General features: G+C 39.1%; 1 pseudogene; it reads right to left on the bottom strand.

The window, feature by feature from the left end:
- Positions 1–898: 898 nt before the first annotated feature.
- LOC110292072 (radiation-inducible immediate-early gene IEX-1 pseudogene) lies at positions 899–1,361 on the bottom strand (annotated as a pseudogene).
- Between the last annotated feature and the right edge of the window lie 8,928 nt (positions 1,362–10,289).

Genomic DNA, 10,289 nt, shown 5'->3' with positions numbered 1-10,289 from the left:
TTCTAGATATCTGTGTTTGCAGCATCTAAAGAACACATGGCTAAAGGAATAAGACATATCCTCTGTCCTCTTGTAGCTCATAATCTATTTTATGATTATGGAAATATAGACAAGAGAGAAACAATCAGAGCATGCCACATGCAACTTCAGACAGATCAATATTCTAAACAAACATAGGCTGCTACAGTGAAACTGCTTTAGATGGTTGCTACTAGCTTATGATATTTAAGCAGAAATCTGAAACATAAAAATGTATTAGTAAATGTCAACTATTTATTTCTGGAACAGGCAATCAAATTTGTTTGTGTTCACCGAATATACTAGTCGATCCCAGACAGCCACACTCTGACAATCCATGGACATCTACAGCTGCCCTCGAGAAGAAACCAGGAAGACATCAAAGGCTATAGACTTTATTTCCAAGGGTTTGCCAAAGCCTTACAACAGACTACAGAGTTGAAGTTCTGGAAGACAGAATGTTACCCCTAAACCTATGCAGCACACCACCCCGAACCAAGAATAATTCCCAAGCTGTAAGTCCTACCATTCGGGTCCTCTCTCCCACAACTCTGTCTCACTGACCCTACAAATCATAATAAATATCTGTGTTACAACAAGGGGCCATATACTCACACCCCTCCTTCACCTAGGAGGATACAGATAAATACATAAATATTAATTAGACACTGACTGATTAGGTCCCTAGTGAGTCTAGTCAGGACCCAAGGTGCCTCAGGCTGGCCCCAAGCACCAGCATCTTGGTGGTAGTGTTCTGAGTTAGCTCTTTGCTTTAGAAGTCTCAGTTTGAGATAAGTTCTCACACACTAGGTACCCTGGGTGCCTGTTTGTTTGTTTATTCATTTATTTATATATTTATTTGGACTGTGACTCATCGCGTTTAGAAAGCTGCCGGGAGTTGCTGGAGAAAAGCTTTGAGATCCTGTTCATAGTCCAAAGACTCAGTGGTCAGATTCAAAGGCTCGAGGACCGCGGATGCTGTAATAGGGTGCAGAGATGGGCTCAGGTAATACAGAGCATCCTCCGGAGACAGGGGCTGCCAAACACCCTCTTTTCAACTATCAAAATCTGGCAGAAGATGATGGTGATCAAGGGAAAGAGGACCCTCATGGCAATGTTGGGTTCCTCAGTTAGTAGCTGGCGCTGGACCTCTTGAGGGTAGAGGACCCTTTGGCTGTGATTTGGTGACCACGAGAAGTATTCAGATGCTAGGCAGACGCATCCGGAAGAGGGTCGAAGGTGAAAATCTCAGGACTGGAGCCCAGCGAGTTCCGGGCCAATGGAGTTGGAGCCCGGGCCCTCAGGCCAGTCATGGTATGGAAATGGTCGCAAGAGTGGCACATAGTTTGCAAGTTGTGCAGAGGGTGTAGTGGAGTCGTCAACTATTTCTTGAAGATTGAGCTTCAAGAAGGAAAAAAGATTGATGAGTTTGAATAATGGCAAGTTGCCTATAGATAAAGAGAGGAAAACTCCTAATACTCAAGGGAGAGAGTGGCAACTGGTGTGATCAGATGGCTCAATGAGACTCTTGTTCTCTTTTCAGAGGAGGTTGAAAAGATTTAAATTAGCTGGAAAGATGACTTTGTAAGGTATGTGCTGAACAATTGTGAGGATACATGATTTCTTCATCAGAACCTTCAAAAAGACAGACATGGTAAGGTTGCATGCAACCTCTGTCCCAGTACTACTATAGTGAGATAGTAGGAGGAGGCATAGAATCCCTAGAAACTCAAGGTCTAGCCATCCTTTCATACACACCAAGAAACAACAAAACACCCTGCCACACTGTCTTAAGGTTTTACTGCTGTTAACAGATACCATAACCAAGGCAACTCTTATAAGGACATTTATTTGGGACTGGATTACAGGTTCACAGGTTCAGTCCATTATCATCAAGGCTGGAACATGCCAACATCCAGGCAGGCAAGGAGGAGCTGAGAGTTCCATATCTTCATCTGAAGGATGCTAGGTGAATATTGACTTCCAGGCAGCTAAGATGAGGATATTAAAGCCCACACCCACAGTGACACACCTATTCCAACAAGGCCATACCTACTTCAAAAGGGCCACAACTTCTACTAGTGCCACTCCCTGAGCCGAACATATACAAACCATCACACAAATCACACACATCAAAGTGGAAAGTGAGGGACTAACATTTTCTCTGAATTCCATATGTATGTACATCATGTTATGAATACATGTTCATTCTCTCACACACATATGCATATATGCATACACATCATATAGTCAGAGCATATTCAAAGCTTAACAAAAAACTATAGAACTGCTAATATGAAGATATCTTTTTAATAGAATTGTAATTTTTTTAAAAAAAAACATTTCCACTTCTTTCACTGACTATTGAATTCTTAGTGATATTAATATTAAATCTACTATACTGCTGAGATTTTGTTACTTACACAGTTTTGATACTTTGTGACCTCCAAGTTTCTTGTTCTAGAGTCCACAAAGAAAGAGTGAACTAATATTTGGGATTGTTTTGGCCATGTTGCTCAGTTCTGCTTTGTTGTGTAAAAGCAATTGCAGACAACATATAAATGAATGTTTAGTCTTCAAATGTTTATTTGCATACACTGGATTTTGCTTTCATGTAGTATTGAGAAATTTTACTTCTCTTGAGTTTTTTCTAACATGGGTGATAGGCCAAACAGAGACAGTCATTAATTAGCCTCAAACCATCATCTTTATCTCTTTTTAATAACATGGAGTTAGAAATATTGTATGAGGATCAGCCTTTCCTGGCACAATTAATCCTTGTTCTATTTCATGTCTCTTATCTGGTGAGCAATGGACATAGAGTTTTCTTCATATCAACCCAAATTCATTTTTTTGTCCTCTTTTCCCAGACTGACATTGAAATGGCATAGCGGACATTGCTAGTGCTACTTGGTTTTCTTCTCATCCTTTATTTTCTTTATGAAAGTTTTCTGACTTCCAGACATAACCACTTATATTTTTTCTCCTTGAAGTCTTCTTTTGGCTTGGTGCCTCCTACTTATCTCTTACAATACCACACTGGAAGTTCTATTGAATTAATAATCTCTAAGTATAGCTCTCAGATCATGGCTGGCATAAGTTGGTAGATAAAAACCCCAAGTTCATCACTTGACAGACAGTTTGGATATGTGTGCTCCACATTGTCTCCATAGTTTCACAAAGGGACTTAATCCTGTCCCATGCCCATTTGTAACTTGAGTGCTAACTCATCCTTCAGACACAAGTATCATTTATTTACCTTTCTATTGGGATTACTTCCCTGGTTTTCTTCTGAATTTTAATGAACAATCCTTGTGTTAAAGTCTACTTCTAGGGAATCTCAACACAAGTAAGTGGATATGTAGATCCTCTGTCAGTCAGTGTCTAGGATGGGTCTTCTTCTGGATCACGTAACAGAGATTTTGCAAGCCTTTATAAATAGTTAGAATATAATTTTTTCTTCTCTTTTCTGGGATCACTGAGAAGAAGGGTGTAATTTAGACCCATGTTGCTCAACAAGGCAGATAGATATAGGACAAGCAAATGAAAGCTTTGAAAGGTATGGCTCAGAAAGGAAAAGTTTTGGGATCATTTCTTTGGTGAGTTAGATTGGTATGCTTCATGGGTCGGTGAGTTTATAACTCATGGATACCAAATTGAATTTATGTGGAGGTATTAACTACTGTCTTTTCACATTAGGGTATACTACATGAACTTTTAGATTCATACACTCTTGAAGATTGATTTTAAATATAAAATTCCACAGCACTGGGAAAGGTGAAAACAGCATCTGAGGATTTTATAAAATAAACAACAACAACAAGAAGAAGAACAACAGCCAGGAGTAGTGGCACACGCCTTTAATCCCAGCACTCGGGAGGCAGAGGCAGGCGGATTTCTGAGTTCGAGGCCAGCCTGGTCTACAAAGTGAGTTCCAGGACAGCCAGGGCTATACAGAGAAACCCTGTCTCGAAAAACCAAAAAAAAAAAAAAAAAAAAAAAAAACCAAAGAAAAAAACAACATGTTTGTTTAGTTGTGGTGGCAGAGTTTAGGAAAGTATTCATTTCCTGTAACTTACTAAATGGTTCCATTGAACTATGGGAGTTTTGAGGTGCAGAACAGTTTCTTGTAACCCAGCCTACAGATAGTCAGACCTGTCAGGAAACTGAGTCACAGAAAACTGAAGTCTCCCTCAGAAAGAAATATGACACAAGTATCTGGCTTTCAAGGGTCTCCCTAGCCTTCCCTATGGATAAAAGTTTAAGCAAAGTAAAACTGCATTTTCTTAAAACTGTGTCAAAGACTTAGTGGGGACAATTTTCTAGCTCTTAGTCTTAGTTTCCCATTTTAATCCTATGCATATCTGATTAGTTTTGGCCTCTAGTTTAGGGACACTGTCTCAGACACTTGCTTAATTGGGTCTTTCTTCTCCCTTAAAGGATAGAGTTGTGGGGTTTCATTAGGAACCTGGCAAGGGTGTTTACCAGAAACACCAGAAAGGCAATGAATTATTTAGAATGCTAAACAGAGATTTGGGTTTTCAGTATCACAGTGGAGGGGAGAGTGCCATTTGCCTTAATCCATTGTCTTTGTTAGCTGCCCCAGGTTAGGTCTTGCCTCAATTCTTTTTCTGTTCTGCTGAATAACAATATATGTGAGTCAGTTTCATTTCTCCCATCTGAAAAGTCAAGGTATTGGTGGTGTTGACTGAAAAAATTCTCTTCAGTTTTATATTTGGGATTTAGAATTGTGTTTACTAAGATCTCTTTCCAGAGTATATTCTTAACATGTTCATGATAACTATGCAAAAGTATGTTTATACATATTATAATATAAACCAAAAAGAGAAACAGACTAGACAGAAAGTGTTAATTTTAACTCACAGTTCAAGGATACAGTCTACCATGGCAGGGAAATGGTGCAAAAGAGAGTTTGAGGTAGCCCATCAAGTTGTATCCTCAGGCAGGAATCAGAGAACAATAAATTCTGATGTTCAGTGAGATATCTCCTTTCCCAAAACACAGGATCCCAGCTCAGGGAATGGTGCAGCCCAATTTTAGAGTGAATCTTCAAATGTCAATTAACCTAATCAAGATAATGCCTTACAGAGATCCCAACAGCTAATCTAAGCTATACTACCCTTTAGTGTTACACCCAGAGGCTTGTCTCTTAAATGATTCTAGAACACGTCAGGTTGATAATTAATATTTTTATTTATTTTTTTAATTAGGTATTTATTTCATTTACATTTCCAATGCTATCCCAATAGTACCCCACACATTCCCCACCCACTCCCCCACCCACCCACTCCCACTTCTTGGCCCTGGCGTTCCCCTATACTGAGGCATATAAAGTTTGCACAGCCAATGGGACTTTCTTTCCACTGATGGCTGACTAGGCCATCTTCTGATACATATGCAGCTAGAGACACAAGCTCCGTGGGGTACTGGTTAGTTCATATTGTTGTTCCACCTATAGGGTTGCAGATCCCTTTAGCTCCTTGGGTACTTTCTCTAGCTTCTCCATTGGGGGGCCCTGTGATCCATCCAGTAGCTGACTGTGAGCATCCACTTCTGTGTTTGCTAGGCCCCTGCATAGCCTCACAAGAGACAGCTCTATCTGGGTCCTTTCAGCAAAATCTTGCTAGTGTATGCAATGGTGTCAGCATTTTGAGGCTGATTATGGGATTCTCACTCAGTTATATTAACATGTATATATTTATCATTATTTGTATATGGGTTTTTTATTCATGTGAAACTATACTCACACAAAATATATGCAAGAATTCACATGCATAAATCTATATCTCTGTATTGATATTCCCACATCTATATTGCATGCATATACATACATCTAGGTGTGTGTGTATATATGTATACATATATACACACATATGTGTGGTGTATCTGTGTGTCTGTGTGTGTGTTTGTGTGTGTAAGGAGATTGAAGACTATCTAGTGGAAGGAATAGAATTTTAAAATAACTTATAAATAGGGCAAAGGTTAGCCCTACTTTCATTTGTTGAAGAAAACTTTAAAAAGTAGTAAAATTCTAGTTATTCAGTTTAGAAATCTTTCAACATTTACTGGTTGATAATGACAGGGAATCAGTTGGCATTTTACTAGATGAAAGGAATAGACAAAACCAGGCTTAGACTGTATATGAAGCAAACTTTTGAAGGCATCATTAAACCTATCATGATAAAAAGTGAGGAGAAATTTCAGAGTTATATTAAGAGAGAACGTTATTGGAGCCATGTCAGAAATCTGATCTGCTAAGCATCTATTTTCTCCAGGTTTGAGAAATACTTGGAAATTTATAAAATTAAGTGTATTATAAAAACAAGTGGCAGAAAAAAATTATACATGGTTTCTGGTTCCAGGAAGCTGACAGCATGTGAAAGAACAAGTATTAAACAAAAAACTTCAATAACTGAGATACATACTGAGTTCAGAATAGCAGGGGAGAAGGAAGAAGGGAACACAAGGGAGGTAGTATTAAAAACGAAACCTTGTTGGCAAATGTGAGAAGTAAATCAACCAGTCCAGTTCAGGAATCCTAAGTATCAATGCTGTTGAATTGTGAGAAAACAAAGGTGTTGTTGAAGAAAGGGGAGAAACACTGGACTAAGAGGTGTAAACACCACACTGAAGGTATTGGAGTTATATTTTAGGCATAAAAGCAGAGTATCTTCATTTGCATCTGTTGAAGGCTAGTTTGGAAGCAGGCCAGGCTAAATATAGGGAAAGAAAAGCAACTACCATCACTCAGTTGATAGTCAGAATTAGAACCCCAGCATGGAGAATAGGAGAATAGAGGGGTGGATTAGCTTCCCATAGCTACTGTAATAAATCACTACAGGCATAGAATTTTAAAGCCCAGAATTACGTTTTCTCACAATGTTCTAAGACGGATCAAAATCAAAATGACAGAAGAAGATATTTCATGTAGAGGTTCATAGGAAAGTAGACTTCTTGTCTCTTCTACTGTCTCCTAGACTTGGTGAGTGTTTAGATCACTGGATGGTTTAGTATTAAGTTATGCAACTCCAATCTCTGTCTTTGCATGCACATCACTTTTTGTGGGTGTCATAAGTCTCCATCTGCCTTTCCATGCAATAATATTAATAATAACATAAAGGGTTCATCTCAAAAACTCAGATTTGTCTCCTCATCTCACAATCTTTCTCCCCACTGTTTTAGAAAGGTTTTCATGATGTAGCCTTGGCTGGTCTGTAACTCATTATGAAGAGAATTTTGAGCTCAAAGTAACAGAGATCCACTGGATGTTTACCGCTCCAGTACTAATCTGGACATCTCACATCCTTAGTCACATTTGCAAGATTATTTTTCCAAAGATGGCGATATTTACAGATACTACAGATTAGAATGTGAATACATGTCTGTACAAAATATTTCAAATGAATATTTTATATGTATATATTCCATACAGAGAAAAATTCTAGTATAAGAGATTGGAGGGAAATAAAATACATTATTTGTAAGTATACTTTCCATAAGTGGATACACAATTGGTTGAAATACAAATAAATACAGAATATATTTACAGATGAGCAGTCTTATAAATATTATAATGGTGGAGTAATATCTTAGGCTGAATGAACTGAAATTCCTCTGGGTTATCAAAGTAAAGACACAAAGCTCTGAGGTTAAAGAAAGAGCTTGAAAAGGAGACTTTTTCTGGTTCCCCCATTTATCAGTAAACCTTAGAGCCAACCAGATAATACAGAGTGAATCTGTAGCCATCTGAGCACTAGTTCAATGACACTACTCTGGGGAACTATTTATAAATATTAGAAAAGGACAGAGAAGCACAAGAGCAATGTAATATACACAGAAAAAATTGTCACATGCAAACCCAGAAGAAGAAAAGTATGCAGCATGGACGCCAAGAAACATGAACTATCAAGACTGAAATATTTCAGAATGTCAAATCTAGCAGATTGTTGATAATAATAGCTGACATTTCCACACTTCCAGGTCATGTGGTGAGTGCTTTAAATGCATCCTAGCATTTTAAGAACTATCCTGAGAGGGAGATGCTATATCTCTACTAACAGATAGGTATCAAAGAAGGCTCATGGAAGAATTTTTGATGAATGAAGTAATGCTAGTCAACAGAAGAACTCAGATCAATTGATGAAAACAGAACACTAGTCCATATTCTGCATGGTTTCCCTTTCCAAATGGTATTAATGCAGACTACTTTAAGAGTATGAAAAACACATCTGTGGTTAGATTGATTCCTCAGTCTCTGTTTCCATAATTAAAACTGTGCTCAATAAAATTGCCATTCCTAAGAGACAAGTAAAGATTAATACACAAGAATATGAGGCATGTTCTGGAAAGTGTTAATTATCAGGAAATATTGGTTTATTATTATATGGATATCTAGAAGAGACAGATTGATAGGAAAGAAACTGTAAAGGGACTACAAGTTATCTATTTATGTGATCAATTTAATCTGTATTTGGCAAGATATAAATGGAGAGTTATGTGATCTTTGATCATAGAAATAGTTTTTCTTTGAAAATAGACTGTCACTTGATCAGGTTGTGTCCTCATTGCCTTTACATATCATCTAGCAAGAGATAAATCTAATGCAGAAAACTTGTAGTAGTTATCAATAGAGACAGTATCAACTGTTATGGACATATGTCCTAGAGTAGGCTTCTAAACTCTTTTTACTCACAATCCCTCCCCAATTTTTTTTAATGAGGCATAGAAGCATATTTTTAAAAAAGACTTACTAGTAATAGATCATTTTAATTTTTAAAATTTTCTTTGATATTCAAATAATTTTATCATTTACTAAGTACAAGAGCAAATTTGAACAGTAAAAAGATTGACATGCTTGCTTATTTTTACATAAAAAATTAAATTATTACTGCTGGATATAGAACATCTCTGAAGTTCTTCAGAGCTGATCAATATCATGAACAAGGATTAGAACACCACTTTGTATAAGTATATTCTGTAAAATTGGAAGCTATCTTCTAATACCAAGCTGAAATTTATTGATGATTTATTATTTAATTGAACTGAAGCTAGCAACTCAAACAGAAACTTTCAATATCAAATACAATTTAAAGACATATGAACTGGAAGGCTGGAGAGATGGCTTAACAGCAGGTAAAGACATTTGCCACTATTCTAAGGAGCTGAATTTTGTTTCTGGGATCCACATAGTGAAAGGGGAGACTCAGTTCTTGAAAACTGTTCTCCAACTTCTACACATGCACTGTGGTATATATAACACATGAAAACACACACACGATCCGGCCGGATCAGCACCAGGGTAGCGGGAGCGCAGGGTTGCCTGACACCCGCCAGCTACCCACGACCCCCGCCGCAGGATTTTGGGACTGCTGGTGAGTGGAACACAGCTTCTGCTCCAATCCAATTGCGCGGGACCTGAGACTGCATTAGTTAGGGAAGCAGAAACCGGCCTGAGTAGGGCCACAGGCCTCATCCGGCCATATAAGCTCCGGGGTAGTGGGAGCGCAGGGTTGCCTGACACACGCCAGCTACCCACGACCCCCGCCGCAGGATTTTGGGACTGCTGGTGAGTGGAACACAGCTTCTGCTCCAGTCCAATCACGCGGGACCTGAGACTGCTTTGGTTGGGGAGAGAGAAATCCGGCCTACATAGGGCCACAACCCTCTTCCTGTCAGAAAAGCACCGGGGCAGCTGGGGCGCAGGGTCTGCTGACACTCGCCAGCTACCCACAACACCCACCACAGGATCTTAAGACTTCTGGAGAGTGGAACACAGCTTCTGCTCCAATCCAATTGCACGCGGGACCAGAGACTGCATTAGTTAGGGAAGCAGAAAAACGGCCTGAGTAGGACCACAGGCCTCTTCCGGCTGGACCAGCACCGGGGTACCCTCAGCTACCCACGACCCCCGCCGCAGGATTTAGAGACTGCTGGTGAGTGGAACACAGCTTCTGCTCCAATCTTTAAACAGTGACAACGATAACAACTAACCCCAGAGATTACCAGATGGCGAAAGGTAAACGTAATAATCTTACTAACAGAAACCAAGACCACTCACCATCATCAGAACCCAGCACCCCCACTTCGCCCAGTCCAGGGCACCCCAACACACCGGAAAAGCTAGACGCGGATTTAAAAGCATATCTCCTGATGATGATAGAGAACTTCAAGAAGGACTTTAATAACACACTTAAAGAAATGCAGGAGAACACTGCTAAACAGGCAGAAGACAATAAAGAGGAAGCACAAAA

The sequence above is a fragment of the Mus caroli genome, unplaced genomic scaffold, assembly GCF_978045245.1.
Source record: "Mus caroli unplaced genomic scaffold, Mus_caroli_1 scaffold_6, whole genome shotgun sequence".
NCBI classification, from domain to species: Eukaryota; Metazoa; Chordata; class Mammalia; order Rodentia; family Muridae; genus Mus; species Mus caroli.
The sequence above is the reverse complement of the archived record's forward strand: the minus strand, read 5'-3'. Positions and strand labels throughout refer to the sequence as shown.